The sequence below is a fragment of the Alosa pseudoharengus genome, unplaced genomic scaffold (genome assembly GCF_046254945.1).
Source record: "Alosa pseudoharengus isolate Yale_2024_CS ecotype anadromous, Long Island Sound unplaced genomic scaffold, YU_APseudo_1.1 YU_APseudo_1.1_scf_15, whole genome shotgun sequence".
Lineage (NCBI taxonomy): Eukaryota > Metazoa > Chordata > Actinopteri > Clupeiformes > Clupeidae > Alosa > Alosa pseudoharengus.
The window spans coordinates 40,064,967-40,086,780 of record NW_027468620.1 but is presented as its reverse complement, the minus strand read 5'-3'; the positions used below and the strand labels follow the sequence as shown (position 1 = coordinate 40,086,780).

Here is a 21,814-nt window from a genome sequence, read left to right as displayed (position 1 = left end):
GCTGCTCCTTTGCATGCAGCCAAAGGAAGACTCAGGGTGATGGAAAAGGGAAAGCGAAGAAAACACGTGGACTCCCCCTTAAGACCCGATGAAAAGATGGCTCTTGATGACCTAAAAAGACATTGTGAGGGCAATACATTGGAGCTAGAAAAGAGAGTACTCGCTTCCCCATTAGAAGCTTACTTACACATCTCCGAGAAAGGTGGCTTGATAGAGGCCAGAAATTATTCATCCAAGAAACCTTGTTTGTTGATGTCTATGACCTGGTCCCCTGCCGAGTCTCGATACCCAGAGGAAGAGAAATTACTGACTCTAGCATTCCGATTTTATCCAACAATTGTTAATTTAGGATCCCCTCCTGAAGTGTTGTTTTTGACCCAAAACACTCTTCTATCAGAAGCATCAAAAGACACAGTACAGGGCAGCAGGGCTCTGTCCTCTAGATGGGGGAAGTGGCAAATCATGATGACTGATCATAGAGTCAAGTTCAGATGCCAGAGACCAAAATCCTCCATACCAGAAACGAACAAGCCAAAAGCAGAAGTGATACCACAAGCAGTTATATTTACTGACGGTTCGAAGCGAGTTGATGAAAACCTTGCCAAATGGGCCATAATAGCTAAAACTCCTGAAGGGAAACACCTATATCAGAAGTCAGGCTATGTAGAAGGATCAGCACAAACAGGTGAAGTGACCGCATTGAGAGAAGCGTTAGCCTGGGCTGAAGAAAAATCATACAAATAGTGACGGATAGTCAGTATTGTTATAATGGAGTTACAGAGGACTTGGAGTTTTGGGAACAGAGAGAGTTTCAGAACTACAAAGGAAAAGAGCTCCAACACGCTCATGAGTGGGCTATAATAGCTGAGCTACGCAAGAAAAAACACATACTGGTGAAGCATGTAAATAGCCACACACAGCTACAGGACTTTGAACACAGAGGAAATGCAGAAGTAGACAGATTGGCGCAGGATAGGGCAGACTACCCGGTCTCTGCGGCAGGTATTCTAAGCAATGCATTATGTGTTTTTCCTGAAGCATGGGAAAGAGAAGGGTTTATATGCATCCCCAAAGGAGAAGGAGAGAGAGTGTTAACCAAAATACACAACGCAATAGGACATAGTGGTCTGATGCGGACTCGTGCTTGGTTGACCAAAAACAAAATACAGATAGCAGGTTTGAACCCACTATTTGGAAAAATAAAAAGCAACTGCGAAAGCTGTGCCAACAAAGGAGGAGGTCCCATTCCGAAGGGAAAGATGTACCCCATAGCCATTAAAAAGCCAGGGGAGTGCTACTCTGCTGACATCGCGGGGCCTCTGCCTACCCCTTCATTAGGAAATAAATATTTTCTAATTATTACTGACAATGCAGCAAGAGTTATTGCAGATCGTATTGCACAATACTTCACCCACAAAAACTCACTGTCATTGAGAATGGACAATGCCACTCATTTCAAAAACAAGATAGTATTAGAATTACTAGAAGAAATAGGCATCCAAGCAGTATTCTCAATGGCATACAAACCACAAACAAATGGGTTGGCGGAACGCGGAGTGAGATCGGCAAAGGAGTACATTAAATCAAACTCGACTGCAGACTGGGACAAGCCCAGGCAGCTGATGTTACTAAATGAATACTTATCACAACCTAAGCTCCCGGTAACCGACAAACCACCCATAAATAACGACCCTAAGCACTCATGTTCTGTTACACAGATCGGACAGAGAGTCTGGGTCAACAGACAACAAGAGGCCAAGGTGTCAAACACACAAACGAAGGTGGGGACGTAGTAGTGAACGTAGAAGACAACGTGGTGACCTTAGCGAGAACAGGCAGGGTACATCTCTCACACATACGTTTACAAACATGACAACACCCACAACACTAATGCCCATGTGTCTTGCCCGAGGACTGCCTATTGTCTCAACCACACAGGGGAGGGCTCGATCGGCTGGGGCGAGGTGACCCATCGGACCCAGCTGAAGCACCGCTCAGATGGACAGCTTATACACCAGGAGAGTGTGCTCACTGTGGAGTACAGTGTACCATGCTCCACTGGAAAGGTGTACGAAGACTTAGGGGCAGCCTGCCCAAACTGAAGAAATACAAAACAAATTGTGACAGTATTGTCCTGTCTTGACTATGCATGTCCTGTCTAGATGGACAGGGCAGACTCTATAACTATCTACAGTATGGATCATGTCCTGACTGGGAACTGTTTTAAGGAGGGATTCTATGGCCTAATCCCGAGCAATTCCAATCTGAAACCCCTGAACGGGCGATTAGGATTTTTTTTTTTAGCCACACCGGTTACACAGACACTGCTATTAGTCAGTATTTGCAACGTGCTTACTGCACCACTCTGCCTGATTGTCAGAAATAAGAGAGAACTAATAAAAATGCCTGAAGCCTTCTGAGGCCAGGCTCGAATACCACAGGCTACAAACCACAAGAAAACAGAGCATCACTGGACTGTGAAAGCGATCAGTGGAAGCAGTATAACGGGCCCCTATGCTAGGCCTTCTACCAGCCTACATGGTATGATCAATTCCAGCATGAGCAATGGAATTGGAAAATTTTTTTAGACTTGTTTGAAAGAATAAAGTCACCTGAACTCAACTCCTCATGCATTAGTGTAAACAGAGACGTGTACACTGGAGAGGGGAGAGAGCTCAGAGCCATAATAATCTTCAAATGCACAAGACAATATGTAAACTTGAATGTTCTCACCTGCGCTAGCTTTATAGCACATGGGATAACCACAAACCCCTGGACTTTAGAAACAAGTAGAGAGGACCGTCCTGATATGAGAACTGCTCATGTCAACAACATCCAACTAAAGAAAAAATGAGCTGCAGTATACCTGAATACTCAGAAATCCTGACCATGATGGTCAACATGCATCCAAATATATCACTGGAACAAGAAGAAGTATCTCCTATTCACACTTGGAGTTGTAGCAATAGTTGTATTGGTGAAATTATCCTATTGCTTACTACTCGAATTATCATCCCAGAACAAACCAGTAAGATAGAAAATAGCTACTTCAGAAACAAGTGAGAGAGAAAAAGGGAAGTACGTGGAAAACTGACAGACAAATATGTGTATTGCTGTGACAGTTGAACAGTCGCGTAAGCTGGCTGGTTCAGCGAAACCACAAACCAAGACACCCGAGATGAACTGTGAATCTGACCTTTGCTGATACATAAAACGAGCAGAAGGGCTAGACTAAAAATCACTCCCAAGATCATCAGACTTTAAGACAAGACCTCTGATTCTCCGCAAACAAAATGAATTTATCCGACAACTCTTTGAACATCAACTCTTCGACTGCTCCTTTCCCTGTGGGGACCCAGCCGGTAGGCACCTTTTTAATTTCAACAATGATGACGTGTTTTCTGCTGCCAAACCTCATATACTACTTTATTGGAAGTACGTTGTATGCAGCAATTAATCTAGGCAGACTGTACATGCTAGGCAAGACTATACCTAGTGCAACAATTGTTTTCATGGGCTTAGGCGTCAAAAAGACAGGCCTCCCTGGTTGGACAACCATTAATGCCATAATGATGTTGATAGGGCTGACAAATGATGTGATGAAATATTACTTCCCTGAAGCATGGTGGGCCCCGTTTATCATAGGGGCCACAGACTTGTTGATATTGATGATGTATTTTGTCACAATAGCCTCAACTATGAAAACAGTCAACCTCAAGGGTGAGATACTGTTTATCGGCGCCCAGATTATAGGATTGACAATAACATGTGCTGTGCTTGACGTACTGGAGCAACCCGTGTGCATACTTATGTGTGCATATGTGTATTACACCGTAGGGAAGGCTAACCAAAGCAGACTGTCCTCCCCTATAGGGAGACGTTATAGCCAACGGCGGAATGAAAAGCCGGCGGCTATACTTTTTTCTCAAACACCTGCATAATAGCAAGAATTGGGCCTGGATAGAGGGCACCATGGCCTTCTGTGAGAATCGAATAAGACCCTTTTCCCCTTTTCTCTTTTTCATATTTTTGTTTTGTTTATTCATTTATTTCATTTAATTATTTTTTCTCTTTTTCCACTCCCCTTACACCTCCTCAAATTCAGAGATGGTGAATGAAAGTAGCATAGAGCCATGAACATAGAAATAATATTCATTTTATATGATGTCCATGATCATAGGATAAAACAAAAGCCAGGTCTACGGAACAAGAGGCTGGGATCTCCAGTGCACCAAAGAGAAGCCGCTCTCTAGAGCCAGCCCCTACAAACGGTGACTCACAAGACATGGCAGGGAAAAGGAAGAAGGGGAAAGAATACAAGATCAGACCACGCACCCTTGTAGACATCCATAGTGACCAGTCCCCCGATTTGGCTGAAGGGCCTGGATCCGCTCAGAGACAGATGGACCCCCCACAACCAGTCATTGAGTAGAACGCAGGGGATGAATTTGATCAACCCCATATGGCGCAGAAATTCAATATTAGCTTTTATAGCACTTTCCTTGATGAATCCATTGCTGTTAACGATTTAGTTACCAGACAAGATACTGCAACACACCCGGTACAAGAATGGGTGAACATAATAGATGGCAATAGTGGCCGATACGCTCCAATGGTGGAGGCGGAGGGAGAAACTATGATGATGAAAGCAGAAATAATGCAACCGATGACTGTCAAAGTGCAAAAAGAGTCTGTACAGACTGCAGACATGATGGAGATAGAAGAACAGGCGATGCCTGTACATGCAACAATTAGAGGACACAGTTTAGCCTCTACAGCGCGAGCTGAGCCTGTGGGGGGAGAACTAAGTCCTATTGAAGCGAGAGAAATGAGAAGGTGTTACCTATGGGCAGATGAGGAACATAGAACACACAAACTGACCGGCGGGACCAAACGGATCGTCGTGACCAACAGGACCGGAATTATCACATCTCCAAGCGGAGGGTGTAGCGTGACTACAAATGTGAAGATGTGATAATAATTAACAATGAGAATCATAATTTGCTATTAAAATATTTTTTGTCATATTACTGCTTAAATCCAGCTTGCTCTAAAACAAATAAAAATGTGCAAATGCTGCAAGATAGTGATAGACAACCAGTGTGAAACAAGTTAGACTTATAATGTTTAAAAACTTAGAAGCTTAGAATTGAAGTGTGTTTTCTTAATTAAAAGCATAAATTGTTTTTTTCTAGAATAATCTGTTATGATTTTGCTTAAACTTAAAGAGTGTTTTTTCTTAAATATATATAAGAAAGTTTGCTTATAAAACTTAAAATGTTTTGCTACATAAAATGTGTTTGCTTAGATATGAAAAGGTTGTGTTAGAATTAAAGTGTGTTACTGTATGCTAAATGAGATGTGCTTTGAACAAAATGTAAAGACAGAATGTAAGAACATAATGTACCAGCTGTAAGAAACTGTCAGCAAAACAAAAAGCTGACTGGCAACCAAACAAAAACCAAAAAGCAGAACCAATATTTCATGGCAAGACACAATACCAAATTTGGACATGTTCTATCTGACCGAGAAGGGTATAAAAAGAGAACGGCCCCTTGTTCAGGGCTTTTTGATCTTCTTTTTTCTTTGGATCGAGCATTTTGCTTTTAGACTTAGACAGTTTTCTTTCTTTGTATTTTTTATTTTTTATTTAATAAAAGTCAAAATCCTAACCTTTGATTAGGGGTTTGTAAAAAGGCCGTCTAGCGTTTTCTCGTATTTTTCTGCCTCTCCTGTGTTGCTGAGAACCCCGGATGCCTTGCAATAGGGCCTCCTGCTCCAAAGATTTGACATCACTCCGGGTAAGTAAGGCGTCCGTTTGAGGGCTACTTTCTAAGACACTGTATATGGGCAAAAATATACTGCACACGCACTGACACACACAGGAGTAGAGAACTCAGCCAGGCATTTAGGAAGGAAAGTCCTATGCTCCAGGGCAAACAAAAAACCAAATAGGCTTTGTTAGCAAATTTATTTGTTGTGAAAAATTGTTTGTGAAACTAAGGTCTAGGACCCGTTGTGGTCTAAACGCACATCACACACCCAAGCGAGGATACGGAAATCTAAAATCATAAAAAGGAGCTTTGATTTAATTTTGACAAGAATCCCCAAATAATAGGGTAGTTGATTTTCTCTCAAATCTGGACGGCCAGATGAACGTCCGTAGTGAGTTTCTGACCTCTCTCAGATTTTGATGACAAACAACTCTTGCAAATACAGCTCTGAATTTCTTCCTCTTTTAGTGAAGTTAACCACATATTGAAGTACGAACCAAGGGAATAGGGAACAGCGACTAAGAGATAGAAAGTGACTCTGAAGTAGTCCATCTTCCTTAGCCCCCAAACCCCAAATTAGGGAATTTGATTCAGATAGAGAAAACCTCTCAACAAAGTCAACCCTATCGTACATCCTAAACCCGTTGAAAAGGGGCCCTCGCATGAGACACATACACTGAAAGATACTTCCTCTTTTACCCTGTGATATTATCACAGTCCGAAGACAATTACACACAGGAGTAGCGATCTCAACTGTGTTAAAGGGAATCAATCCCTTTAGACACCAGAGTAGTCACAAAACGCATACCTCCTCTTTTACCCTGTGAAATCCTCACAGTCCGAAGACGAGCGCACCCACACCTACAGGAGTAGCGATCTCTACTGTGTTACGGGAGCCCCGTAGACACCAGAGTGGACACAAAACGCAACAGTTTTTAGAGGGGGTGGTGTTTTTAAGTGTAGCTGGACTAAGTAGATTGTTAACGTTAGCTTTACTGAACTCAACTCGTTTTTTTCTGGAGCTGCGTCCGCACTTGCTGTAAGTTTTAATTGTATGGGAGTCTCGTGTTGTTAAGGGATTTGTTTATGTAGTTGTCATAGTTACAAGTTGGTAAACTAGTTATTAGCCGTAGTGGGTAGTGGTAGTTGATATTGTTTTCATTACGGCTGTCTGTTTAATTGCGCTTAGACTGGCCTTGGTGTCGTGAGTTTTTAGAGGGGGTGGTTTTCCGCGTGATCAATTAGGACTAGCATTTAAAGTGGTTATTGTGCTGGAGCGTCAGCGGAGGCGTCAGCGCTCGTGTGCAGCCGTCCTCGTGTGAAGACTTACTCGTGTCAAGACGAATCGAGTCTACCTGCGACGAATCCACCGAGCAAGGACACAAGCAAGGCACCTCTCAGATAAGTTTCACTCTTGTCTCACCTTGTCTTGTTAGCTGACAATCCTTCTAATAATGTGCCTTCAACATATCCCTGTATCCGGTCAGGTTAATAAGCGTACTGGTGTTGAAAGGCAACAATCAGTTCAGCAGGCTTGTCCTACTTTTTCTGTAGGGTTGTGGAATTGCCAATCTGCAGTGAATAAAGCGGACTTCATTCCTGCTCTGGCCTCACAGTTATCGCTTCAATTGCTTGCGCTTACAGAGACGTGGATTAGGCCAGAGAATACTGCCACGCCTGCAGCGTTGTCGACCAGTTATGCTTTTTCGCATACCAGTCGTTCGTCTGGTAGAGGAGGCGGGACAGGCTTTCTAGTCTCTGATGATTGGAGGTTTACACAGTTGCTGCCTGCTCAGGTCCACAACTCGTTGGAATATCATGCCATCATGATAACTGAACCATACAAATTATACTTGGTGGTTATTTATCGCCCTCCAGGACAACTTGGGAACTTTGTGAACGAGTTGGACATTCTACTGTCTGCTATTCCAATGGATGCATGCCCATTATTAATCCTTGGCGATTTTAATATTCATTTGGATAACTCGTCTGCAATTGACTTCCTGTCCTTACTCTCCTCATTTAATATCTCACGTGTCCACAGTCCTCCTACTCACAAGGCTGGTAAAGATCTTGATTTAATTCTGGTACGTAACTGTAATACAGACAACGTTTTGGTTAATCCATTACATGTATCGGATCATCACTTTATCAGTTTCTCTGTGCGTCTCCTGGATAACCCAGCAGCTCCTCCTCCGATAATTTCGTTCCGGCGTAATCTCAGAAGCCTCTCAAGTGACCATTTTGCAACATTAGTAACATCTGCTTTACCTACTCCTAGCTCATTCTTGACACTTGAGGTTAATGACGCTACAGAGACTCTCTGCTCTACACTGGCATCTTGTCTGAATGCAGCATGTCCTCTTTCCTCAAGACCTACTCGTTCTAAACCTCGCCATCCATGGCTGACGAACAGTATAGTCTCAGTACGAAAGGAACTTAGAGCTGCTGAGAGGAAATGGCGTAAATCCAGAGATGGAAATGATCTTAGTAACTACCAGTCTTTGCTGTCATCCTTTTCATCCACTGTTACACTTGCAAAAAAGGCATTCTATCAAAGCAAGATTGAGAGCGCCACTGACAGTAGACAACTTTTTTCTACTTTCAAATCTCTCCTCAATCCTCCACCACCACCATCAACTACTTCACTGTCAGCAAATGACTTTGCAACATTTTTCACTGAAAAAGTTGCTAAAATAAGTGCTCAGTTTGATGCTCCTATAAGGAGGGCTTTGCCTTGTGTTAGTATGACCCCATCATTTGACTCTTTCTCTCCTCTTGATGAGGAAGCAGTCTCTCAATTGCTTCAGCGATGTCGTCCAACAACATGCCCATTAGATCCTGTCCCGTCCACTCTTCTACAGTCTATCTCACCCGCTGTTCTACCAGCAGTCACACATGTATTTAATGCTTCTCTCAGTTCTGGAATAGTTCCTTATTCTTTTAAACAGGCTAGGGTTACACCTCTGCTAAAGAAAAGTACACTTAATCCAACTGAGGTGAAGAACTACAGACCTGTCTCCCTTCTTCCTTTCTTGTCAAAGGTTTTGGAGAAAGTGGTCTTCAAGCAAGTTTGTGACTTTCTTCATCAGAATAATCTACTAGACCCTATGCAGTCTGGTTTCAAGAGTGGTCATTCTACTGAAACTGCTCTTCTGTCTGTGACTGAAGCATTGAGAGTAGCTAAGTCCTCTGCTCAGTCATCAGTATTAATTTTACTAGATTTATCTGCAGCCTTTGATACTGTTAACCATGACATTCTCCTATCTATACTATCTGAACTGGGAATTTCTGGAAAAGCTCTTGACTGGTTTGAGTCTTACCTTAAGGGGCGTTCTTTCGACGTGTCTTGGCAGGGACAGGTATCTAAGTCTCATGCCCTCACCACAGGTGTGCCTCAGGGATCAGTATTAGGACCCTTGCTTTTCTCTATTTACACCACTTCTTTAGGTGATACCATTCGCTCCCATGGATTTGACTATCACTGTTATGCAGACGACACTCAACTTTACCTGTCTTTCCCACCTGATGACTCCAGTGTTTCCCACCGGATTTCTGCATGCCTTAAGGATATATCAGCCTGGATGAAAGATCGGCACCTTCAGCTTAATCTCTCAAAAACAGAGTTTTTGGTGTTTCCAGCTAAAACAGCTATTCCCCAACAGATTAACATCCAGCTTGACTCAACTTCACTGACCCCAACTAGATCGGCACGAAACTTGGGCGTTGTAATTGATGACCGACTTAACTTCTCTGAGCATATAGCTTCTATTGCAAAATCATGCCGGTTTATGCTTTACAACATTAGGAAGATCAGACCTTATCTGACACAAGATTCCACACAACTTCTTGTTCAGACCATGGTCATCTCTAAGCTGGACTATTGTAATTCACTATTAGCTGGCTTACCCGCTTGTGTAACAAGATCATTACAGCTGATTCAAAATGCTGGAGCACGCCTGGTCTTCAATCAGCCAAAGAGGACACATGTAACTCCTCTCCTAGTTACTCTCCATTGGCTCCCTATAGTAGCCAGAATTAAATTTAAATCTCTCACTTTGGCCTATAGGACACTAACTAGATCTGCTCCTAGTTATTTTAATTCAATAATCAAGCCTTACATCCCCAACCGCCCACTGCGGTCTTCTGGTGAGCGTATGTTGTGTCGACCAGTCATAAAAACTGGGTCTAATTCCAGACTCTTTTCTTCAGTGGTTCCATGTTGGTGGAATGAACTGCCCAGTGCTCTCCGTTCCTGTGGTAGTTTTGGGTCGTTTAAGAGGGGTCTAAAGACATTCCTATTCAACATATACTTAGTTGTTTAAGCGCTTATGTGTTATGGTTTATATAATGTTGTTTTATTTTAATTGGGCTGTTAATTAATTTGACATTATTGTTTATTATTGATATTCTCCTTAATGTAGTCTTAGCATGTTATTGTTTTTATATTATTGATTGAATTGACATTATTGTTTTATTATTGCCTTTCCCCTTTTTTACATTGCTTTTTTTATTAGGCTATTGATTGAATTGATATTATTGTGTACTACAACTATTCTCCTTACTATATTTGACCTAGATTTTAATCTGTTCCCTGTTCATTTTTAAATATTATTATGTTGTTTTGTATTTATATGTCGCTTTGGACAAAGGTGTCTGCTAAATCCATAACCATAACCATAACCATAACCATACCGCTGCGTCGAAGTTTCTTCCGTGATTTGGGAAATCGCTTCCTGCCAGGACTTTTACAGGCTTTTCCCAAATCACGGAAGAAACGTTGACGCAGCGGTATAGTAGCAGATAATCAGGCAAGTCTTATTTAAATAAACTCCTGGTGCACTTACAAACTTTCTAATGCCTCGTTATTGGACTAAAGGTCATAGTTGTACTACTGCAGAAGTTTCATACCATTCAGGGCATTATTAGTGGGGTAATTTACGAGATAAAAGTTGGTACCATTACGACTGCAGAAACTCATTAGCAGTGTTGGGAGGGTTACTTTCAAAACGTATTCCGTTACAGAATACAGAATACATGCCCAAAAATGTAATCTGTAACGTATTCCGTTACGTTACTCAATCTGAGTAACGTATTCTGAATACTTAGATTACTTCTGCATTGAATTGCATTTTATAAGTGTAGGAATGCGGCCATCAAATCCTGCTTAGGCCTACTAGCCTAAACAGGCCTATTCTGGTGTGTTCTTCTGTTCCAAATGGCTGAAGTGTTCACATAGGGCTCACAAGGGCTCACATAGGAGAATGTAAAGTCAACTAAACTACCTGATACAACTTTAAAATAGCAAGGTGACCATTAAAACTACAGCAGGCGACTAGGCTACTTAAAATAAACAAATAAATAGGCTACTTTAAGGGCGTAGCCAGAAATTATCGATCCAATGTGTGTCTCAATTGTCCCCCGCTGACCACCTCACACATTTCTCTAGATTTTGCAACGACCTTACATGACACAATGCAATAAAATATGCCAGTTTTTAGGACACAGAATAATGTTTGTAATGATACCAGTTACGTTTAACAGTAACATAAGTGTAATGAGCTATTCATTGTCAAAGGTGCATGGTGAAGTGAAATTCTTACTTTGGAAAAAAAACATTTGCCGATATCCTTGGATGGGAGATACTTGTGTAGTTCAAATTGCTTGTGCAAGCAAGATATTTAAGGTGTCTCAACTGTACACATGTCTCAACTGTACTCAGTCTACCCTAATTAAGGTGTGCCTGTGAGATTTTTCGGTGGCATCAACCCAGTAGGCTACAAGTGAGGGGCGCATATGACAGGTGGAACGCAAATGACCTGTAAATGTAAACACTATGGGCTAGGCTACTGTATATCAGTGCTTTCAAAATGAACTATCGCGTAATGACAATCAAAAACCGCACGTTAAAATATGCTAGGCCTACTCGCAAGAATAATTCTTCAGAGGCTGCACCATATAATACATTTTAAAATGTAAATGTAGATCTAGAAAAAAAAAATAATCTATAAAGCTATTTTAAGTTAGAATAAAAAACTTAGAAAGCAGTGCCTATTATAGAGATTGGTTTTATTAGGTCAAACAACACGTGAACTAGGCTTTGCTTATTGCTTAGCAAACTGTGTAACCGATTGGCCGAAGTAGCCTGAGCTATTAATACTTGGGAAAATATCCTTTGAACAGACATCAGGAACCACGATCAGTGAGGAACAGGAGTTTACTCAATTTACTTTACTCAATTTGCTGTGCAAACAGTCATTTCAGGGTCTCCAATGACGCTTCCATAATGCGCGCTGGCTGCATTTTGAGGCTAGTGCAAGACGGCAGGGCTTGGATTTAAACATGCAAACAATTTTATCATAGCTTTCAGGAGCTTCTGGGAAATGGAGTTGCCTTAATTTATTTAGAGAGTGAACAAACTTATGAAACAGATAAGTATCGTCATGTAATCCATTGATTTCAACAATGTAACTGTATTCTAAATACCAACTATTTAACTTGTAACTGTATCGGAATACAGATACTCAAAATTTGTATTCTGAATACGTAACGCCGGTACATGTATTCCGTTACTCCCCAACACTGCTCATTAGTTTCTGACAACACTACTCGACCAGGGTTCGACCAAGGGAAAACAGGTTCTGGGAGGGTGTTTGGCTCCGGGTCATTGTGCAAAGGACCCTAGGATGAAATTACTCCGAACTATCGCTTTAAGACTAAATGGAAGGACCTATAAGCTGTTAATGGAATGTTAATGTTTGTTTCGTGTGTGTAAGTGTATTATTGTATTTGAATGAAAAAATCCAAATAAAAATTAAAGTTTAAAAAAAAAAAAAGAATTTCAGTCATGTAACTGTACTTTTACTTGAGTAGATTGATTCACACCATCTATCTATAAAGCAAGAAGCGTCTGTGTGTCTGTGTGTGTGTGTGTGTGTCTGTGGCACGCATATCTCGCTGACCGTTTGTCAGACTGATTACAAACTTGGCAGGTGTCTTGCTACGGGCATGAGTAAGTGCACTGCCGAATTTGACGTTGTTTGAATAAGAAATGCAAAAGATATCGTTAAATAGCCTATATCGGTAAAAGAAGCACGCATTGGCTTTCGCCGCTAGCCACTCCCCCTCCCACACAGCACTGTAGGACTGTAAGCTACCAGTGAGGATAGAAGCAGGGCTTTGGCAGAATTGGATCAGTGTTGGTTACACGGGTAAAAACTTAAGCGAGTGCAAGATAACTCCACGGATTTTGCAACAACACGCCAACATGCCAACACACACAGGTAGGCTATATGCAGTGGCTCTTCAAAATGACATAAAAAATGATGTGCAATAAGCGGACACTTCGAATAGCCCAGGCTACTTTGGACTGTCTTTAGACTTTGAATAAGCACATGACAATTCAAACTGCAAGGTCCTAAATTGAAACGAGCGATAATGGTCCCGAATCAAAGAACGTCCCAGAATGCCACACATGCAAAGCATAACCAGCAACAAGCAACGAGTGGCAGACAGTGTGATGTCACTTATGAATAGCCCAGGTTACTTTGGACTGTCTTTAGACTTTGAATAAACAAACGACAATTCCAACTGCAAGGTCCTAAATTGAAACGAGCGATAATGGTCCCGAATTAAAGAACGTCTCAGAATGCCACACATGCAAAGCATAACCAGCGACAAGCAACGAGTGGCAGACAGAGTGTGATGTCACTTATAGGCCACCAGAGACTGTTTTTGAGTCACACCGTTGCAAATTCCATATGATGCATCATTCCACAAAATAGTTTGTTTTCTCTATCATCAAGTTATTCAATAGGCTAAGCATATAGCCTTGACTCAAAACAGCTGTTAGGATTATGTCATTTTGATTTGTAAAAAATGTCACATGCAGCCATGCTTAAATTCTGCTCACTTCACATTTATTATATTATTATATTATCTGTAGGCCTATATTCATTATTGAATGCTTACCTGGAATTATGTTTTTCCCTATCATCCTATTTTTAAAGCAGGCCTACCTGCAGGCATGTAATTGGGCTACAGGAATAGCATGTTTGAACGGGCACTGCACTAGTATATGAAAAGAAAGGAAAAATGCAACCCCCATCACCAGCTTGACACTGATTAGATACAGTACATTGGTTGCTGTGGCACAGTCTTGAGTGACCGAATTCGTTTTCCTTTGTCATGTGAATGCTGTCATTTTGTTAACATTACTGTTAAGGAGATGCTGTAGGCAAAGGCTATATTTCAACCTCGTTAGTGTAGTAAAACAATCAGAACTATTCACAAGGTTTCTGGGCAGCATATTTATGTTCTGTTAGCAAGCGAACTTCTCATGACTGCCGACAAAGTAGCCTACTGCCAGCTGACGAAGCTCTCATTTTAAAACATTACTGAGAGACAGACACTGTACAATCAAGAAATCTTGCCACTGAATCCAAAACTATGTTTGTAACATTATGTACAAAGCTTATAAGCTACAGTGGACTAGCATGTTGCAGGGGCTGCTAAAAACACAGAGAAACGCACTGAAAACTCGGCCAATCACAGCTCTTGCTGTCGAACGCTCCGTCCGGTTCGACCGCAGAATGCCACAGCGGACTATGCTGCCCCCAAGCGGCTGCAGTTGTACATTTCACCCAGCTGCGTGAACGTGAATGAAGTGTCAATTTTTAACTGGGACCCACTGTATCCTAGTTTGATGACATGTCGACCAAAATTGGATAGTCATAGATGCTGGGAAAGTGGATGCATGACAATTTTGAGAGCCCATGTTGATTTTATCACGTGCATTAACGGGTTAGATAGATAGATAAATAGATAGGTACTTTATTGATCCCCAGGGGAAATTCAAGGGTTGACATCGACAGCGGTAGGCTATTTCCAATCAAAGGTTATAAACTAGCGACACACACAAATAGACTAACGTTAAGCTACACATGAGCACGACCTTATTTTACGACCTGACCATCATCGAAAAATTCCATGAGACAAAGTCTTGGGGATGTAAATAACGTAGACTAAGGGCCAATCTCAATTCTCTGTTTTACCCCTTCATCTTACCCCTAGCCCTTGTCCCTCGAAACCGAGTGGCAAGACATAGGGGTGAAGAATATTCCCCTTGGAAATGAGATGCCACTAGCCAACCATAAGGGAGAGCTGGATGATTGAAACACTTGAATTAACGTAATTTACAGAGATCGTACCACACTGAAAGCTAATATTTTGTCACTAGCAACCTGTCTTCTGTCAAATAGGCTATCATTGCATTTTCAGCTCGGAATAAAACCGTTCAGGAATTATTTCAACAACAGCAGAACGTGCTCCTGTTGGACTTTACATTTCTGATATGCTGCCAATTTGCGGGGTAGACATGGAAATATGTAAAATGCGAGACATTCGCGCAAATAATGATAACCCTAGCCCTAAACATTCACAAAACAGCGATTTTTGAAAATTTCTTCGTGAATAACAGGACCTTCAATATATGGTCACAAGATTGAATGCAACATAAAACAATTACCATTTTAATTTTATAATCCTTATTGATGCCAACATTTCATGTCAATGAATCTCTCGGTGTGCTTATTTTTCCGGTGTGAGCGCTGTATGTTGGGTATTTCTCTTACCCCTCGGTTTCAAGTAAGCTCCCGATCTTACTTGGTTTTAAGGGGTATCTACCCCTTGCCCTTATCCCTACCCCTCGATCGAAATGAGAATTGAGATAGCCCTTCGTCTCACGTGCACGCGCAAAACTAAGGGGAAGGGGTAAAATAGAGAATTGAGATTGGCCCTAACAGTGAGGTTGTTTACTGACTATGGGTCTGATTATGGCTTTTTCGACTTGGTGGTCAAACCATGGACGTATTATATATAACTGGAGAGAGTGAGTAAGTCCCGCCCCCATTCATTTGGCCCATGCTAGGCTAGCTACTTCAGCCAAAAAAGCATGTAATTGACCGCAGCCATCTTTACGAAAATGGTGTTTCATGGGTGTTCGTTTCCGGCACCAGCTAGAATTAGCCTATTAGATTCCACGTTACAGACGGAGACAACGTAAGGTACAACGGTATGTCGTTGATGAAGATTGGACATTCCCTCAGAGAAAAAGAAGTTGTTCGGGAACGCGCTTCACCTCGTTATAACCGCAAATTCATTTAATTGGTTGGGATAACATTTTGGGAATGGTGGTAAAGTTTGCCCTGTCTCTGAAGTCCTAGGTTATTGTTGCAGGCAGACAAAATGAAGCCAACGCAACTTCCGATAGAAGCGCACATCCCTCGGGTATTGTGGTTCGAGCAGGCATAGAGTCTGCAACTGTTGTTGGACATTTGGCTTTTGCCTCGACTGGCAGCCTGAACATTTAAATCAAATACATAGCCTAATCATGTCAATGTTGCAAGAAAGCAAACAAAATAAGTCATTGACATTTGTTTCGTTTTAAATCACTTGGGGAGACATAGGTTACATGATCCAGACGTTGCGTTCTACAGAACTACAGCCTGTGCGTTTTAAAATAGTCTTACACAATGAGTAGGCTAATAATTGGATATAGGTCATTGCTATGCATCTGCCAAAGTGTATGGTCATAGTCAGTTACTTTAAGGGAATTGGCACCCCGCATATACGGCAAATAATAGCCTAATATGACAACATTAACATTTTTCTTTTATTTACCACAAAGTCCGGTAATACAGCCTAAACCATGTAGGCATTACGTGAAGTATCAGTAGCTTAATCCAAGTAGTTAGTTGTTTTATTTGTCGTCTTCCAGAAATGCAAACCAACATGGACGCGCGAGGACGCTCGTGCCCAACACTAAACTCGTGCATGAGCTGTCATCTACCAATCAGCATGTAAAAACTGGTGCTGGAAGTTGCAACCATGTAACGCCATGTTTTCAGAAATGCCGGCGGCCAAATGCCATGCTAAGTGGCTGAAGCTAACCCTTCAAATCCTGACCCCCTGGGTCAAACTTACCACTTCGTTGTACAGACAGTTAATATCCAGTGTTCGAATTACCATAGGGCCCGGTAGTACCCCGCCCCCTTAGTTCTGGCCAGGGCACTACTAGTTCTGCTCGAAATCACTGTCAGAGGGGGCCCACTCATCATCAGAAAAGTATTCATAGACTAAAATGGCAACGAAAAGAAATCTAGATTTGACCAACTTTGATTTTACTACCACCGCAAAAAGACAGCGGGAGGAAAGCCCACCACCTGAAGTCCAGGAAGAGTTAGCGGAGGCTAGCGTGAGTCTAAATGATGTGCAGAATACAGAAAGAAACACCCCAGACAATATCCCAAAAGTATGGTCAGCCAGCCAGTTCGAAGAGTGGAGGGAGCGATATCGGTGGATTTATTGTCGCGAAGGGCATGTTGGCTGTACAGTTTGTAAAGAGGCAAAGCAACTGCTTGGAGCTGAGAAGGGGGTGCATTTGTCCACTGAGTGGATTAATGCTACAGTAAGTGCTGACCAGGCGAAGCATATGCGTAATAAAATCTACAGACACAGAGACAGTGTTGCACAAAAGCAGGCTGAAGACATTGCAGAACAAAGAAAAAAAGATGTGTTCACAAACATTATAGTTGATGCCACTTCACGTGATTTCCAAGAAACAGAAGCTTCCTTCAGAACGGCCTTCTGTATTGTGAAAGAGAGACTTTCCTTCACGAAAATGAATCCCTTGGTCACAATACAGACTCTAAACGGGGCTAACATGGGCAAGATACACAGGTCCGATCACACATGTACAGAAATCAGTTCACATAGCGAGATCATTAGACGAAAAATGATCTCCAGTCCTAAAACTGTAAACTCGCCTATCAGCATCTCCATAGATGAAAGCACCACATATGGACGGAGTTATCTAATAATTTATCTTCGGAGTGATATCAGTGGCAAGGGTGATATGGAGAATATGTTTTTGGACTTGGTTGAACTGAATGGTTGTGATGCTGAATCAATTTACAATTCTCTTAGAGAAAGTCTACGGGATGCTGGGTTGAATGATCAGTGGTTGAAAAGCCATCTGATTGGGATCGCAACTGATGGGGCTTCGGTCCTCACTGGGAAAACGTCTGGCCTGGTATCACGGCTTAAAAGCCATTTCCCCACAGTTCAAGCAGTGCACTGTTTAGCCCACCGGCTTGAACTTGCCGTCAGTGACTCACTCAAGGTCGCAAGTGGATGTAACCATTTTGAAATGTTTGTGTCTAAGCTTTATGCAGTCTACCACCAATCCCCCAAAAATAAAAGACTTCTGAGAGAAGCTGCCCAGACACTTGATACAAGATTTCTGCAAATAGGGCAGATTTTCACGATACGCTGGGTCTCCAGTAGTTTTAAAACTGTTCAGGCTGTGTGGCAGGATTATGCACCGTTAGCCAAGCAATTGAAGGACACAAGCGAGGATCTGAAGCGCAGGGAACATGACAAGTGTCAGTTTAGTGGTCTCCACAAGCAACTCATGAGCAAAGGCTTTGTAGCTGACCTTGCATGCATGAAGGATGTTTTACGCAGGGCTTGAAAACAAAATTATTTTTCAAACGTTCCGTTCCGAACGGTTCAGGTAGGCCTATGTTTAACGTTTTCGTTCTTGCATGTGTTCCGCCACCATCATATCGGTCCTGAACTGGTTCGGAACGCAAAATATCGTTTGTTCTTAAAGTTCCGGCAGTGTTTGGCGGGCCTATCAAGTCTATTTTTGTGGACTTTACCTTAGAATAGACGTACTCATTATTTCCCCTTGATTTAGCCTATACCGTAGCTATGCCCAAAAATAATAAATCACAGGTGGCATCCAAAAACATTCAGATGGGCTATCCATCCCATAGCCTACAGATTTACTGTAGGCCTAACCTATGCCTATAAATAATTTCTTATCAAAAATATTTCTGGATACGTGCTAAACTCCTTACCTGGTTGTAGCCTAAGTTTTATCCACATGGAGATCTTCAAAGGCTTGCGCTATAATTCCAACCCTGTTTATAAACGAACCTGTCTGTTGCTGACAAGGCCTATCTCAAATTTCCCGTTTAACTCTTCTACATAGAATAGGCTATAATTGCGCAAACATTTCAAATCCCGACTTTAAAACGACAAGGCATGGACAGGCAAAATAGGCTATTACGCATAGGCTACAAACAATTTCCAAATCAGTTTCAGTAGCCTACGCTACGAGCTGGCCTAAGATCCGAAGTGGCAGACGGATAGGTTACATTACAACAGTAAGACAAAATATACACATTTGGACCAAAGGTCCATTTATTCATTTTTTTTTTTTTTCAAACTGCAGAAATCAAATTATTAGGCTGTTATATAGAGAACGAAAAAAAAAAACGTTATTAACCGGTTTTGTGGATTTCAGAATAACGTTTCTGTTCCGGAACAGTTGAAGACCATTTTGTTTTCGTTTCCGTTTCCGCTCCTCGTAAAATTCCGTTCGTTTTCGGTTTTCGTTTTCGTTCCTTGAACCGGTTCGGAGCCCTGGTTTTACGTGAGCTTCAGAGCCTTTCGCAAAAACTCCAGAGAAGGGACATAACCTTGATCCAAGCAAGCCAGGAGATCACACAAACTATTGAGGTGATACGCGCAATGAAAATCTCTGGCGGTAAATCCTCGCAGGCAGCTGAGGAGCGCATCACAGCTGGAAAATTGGAGATGTCAAAGAGAAAATAAACAGGCTACAGTTTCACCAAGCTGTAATAGCAGACATCCCAACCTGCAAAAAGTCATTTCAGGGAGGTATTACGAAATACCCCCCCCCAAAAAAAAATAAAATAAAACTTTACCTACCTATGTTCAATAATGTCTAGTCAGTACACCAAATAAGGAAGGCTTAGATAGAAATTGTGAAAATAAAATATGTAGATTTTGGTAGTTTGGTCTTTTCATGTAGCCTTGGTAACTAGTCATCTAGTATAGGCCTGAATAATATGCACATGAATTGAGACTTGTTAAACTCACCTCAACAATCATTTGCAATCATTTAACCCGCCATGGGCAATGCTAAAGTCACTGTTACAAACAGTGCAACGTGCAAGACTAGGCCTATCATTATTTTTTACTCTTATGAGACAATAGCCTACACTTTGAAATGGGTCTTACATTGTTCTTTTTTGAGGCACTGACTCTCCATGACGCTCCTGTTCCTATACACTGAACTGATTAATAAAAGCCCACCTACACTGAAAACTGATTGGTTGATTTAACGAAACAGGCCAATCAGGATGCTCTCTGTCTTGGATGCGCTCAGGCACACACGCACCCCTCTCTCTCTCCCGTCGTGTGCGCGCTACACTCAGATGCACACGGAACTTCCGGGAGACTTGGGATGTCTGTAATAGACAGTCTGACCAAACGCCTGCCCAACTCAGATCTGGTAAAGCTTCTTAAACCGTTGGACAAACGGTACTGGCCAGCTGATCGTGAGGAGTTGGTTTTATACGGAGAGCACGAAATTCACAACCTGGCCAAGCTGCTCGGCGAGCCAACCGGGCAGGCTGTCGAGGAGTATCGGGACTTTAAAATGCAAGGGGCAAGGGAAGGGTCCTGCCTGAAGAAACTCGTCATCGCAGGCAACACGTTTTTACCTAGCCTACTTCGGCAGAATGCGAGAGAAGATTCTCTGCGCTTAATGACATTGATGACAAAGCCAGAAATCGTTTAAGAGAGCGCAGCTTAAATGCGCTTCTTTTTCTGAGCATCAATGCACCTCCCCTGGTCCAGTTCAACCCTAAGCCATTCGTGAAATCATGGCTCAAGGCTGGGCATCGTCCATCAACTGCGTGGAAAACGGGAAAAAATGCCCAGAAAGAGACCAATAGGCCACTTTTTCACTTTGTGCGATGTTCAGTTGTGCACGTAAAATATTTGACAATTAGCTCTGCTCAGATTCATTTTTGACAATAGCCTTTGTTATTAGGCTGAATTTCATAATGTCATAGATTTCATTTTAATAAACTGGCTACCCTGCTTATTATAATCTATTGAATGTTGAACCCCCCCCCCCTCCCCTAAGTGTGCCCCCCCCGGAAACAACGGGGTAATTCGAACACTGTTGATATCTACTGTAGTTGCATGCACTGTGCAACCTGCTGCCAATGGTGAGATTTCGCGGGGGTCACTGCGCTGATGGTGATGGGCGCAGCGGCCTGCTCACGGCTTTCATCCTGTGCCTCTCCTGTTTGCTGAGCACCCCTTTCCTTAACACATATGAACAGTGTATAAAACCTAACTGCACCTACACTTTTAATGTAATTGTTTGTAGATCTTAGTGTTAATATTTCCTGCTTACTCTTTTAGCACCAAAAAGGTGCCTGATGTCTGTGTGCCATTTCCTTCTCCTCATAGTGTCCTAGTTTCATTAAGTTAGTATCAGGGTTCTCAGATGAAACTACATTTATCGAGCTAAAAATATGAAATAATAGAATGTAAAAACAATACCAACCAATTAAAAACAAATTCAAATACTAGCACATACTATTTAGCCTAGGCTACTTGGGTCTTTTTATGTTTCCACAGGTTTCACTGATGTTGTGTACCTAGGCTTAGCTACTCAGACCCTCTTGTGCATACCGGTAATATAAAAACACAGGATCTGTGCCAAACTAATTTCAAAAGGGCACAATAATTTATTCAAAATAAAATGAGAATAATCACATAGGCTATGGAGTTCATCTCCTTGGAAATGACAATCGATTTTACCTCACCACAATGAAAAGCTTGATTTAAATAGAGAATTAGCCTAACTAACCTTGGTAACTAACCAAGGTCCACTTTACTAGCCTCAGTGGGTAAGTAGCCAGTAATTCAATGTATGAAGACGTGGCATGAGCTATGAAAGAACAAAACATGTTTATAAATGAAGGTTGTAAAATAACACATTTTCAACAAGCTAGACGTCAGCTAGCAACTTACATTTACCCATGCACGTCAGCAGCAAACCGAATTTAGCCTACTGGAGGAATTTACCTAGCGTTTTGTCATTCAATGTTGACACTTGCTTGTAAGTTGAAGTCGTTCTCTATCTCAGT

At 41.9% G+C, this 21,814-nt stretch overlaps 1 protein-coding gene and 1 pseudogene across 2 annotated transcripts in view; both read left to right on the top strand.

Moving 5' to 3' along the window:
• The first annotated feature begins 449 nt into the window (after nucleotides 1–449).
• LOC143124705 (guanylate-binding protein 6-like) overlaps nucleotides 450–21,814 on the top strand; it is a 38,336-nt gene continuing 16,971 nt past the window's right edge. The window contains exons 1-2 of one of the 2 annotated variants that reach the window (XM_076286420.1): nucleotides 450–3,362; nucleotides 4,181–5,801. The gene's annotated coding sequence lies outside the window, so the exon portion shown is untranslated. Of the gene's footprint in view, nucleotides 5,802–21,814 lie in introns of both variants that reach the window. The other variant, XM_076286419.1, reaches the window with a different exon arrangement.
• LOC143124005 (E3 SUMO-protein ligase KIAA1586-like) lies at nucleotides 16,915–21,101 on the top strand (annotated as a pseudogene).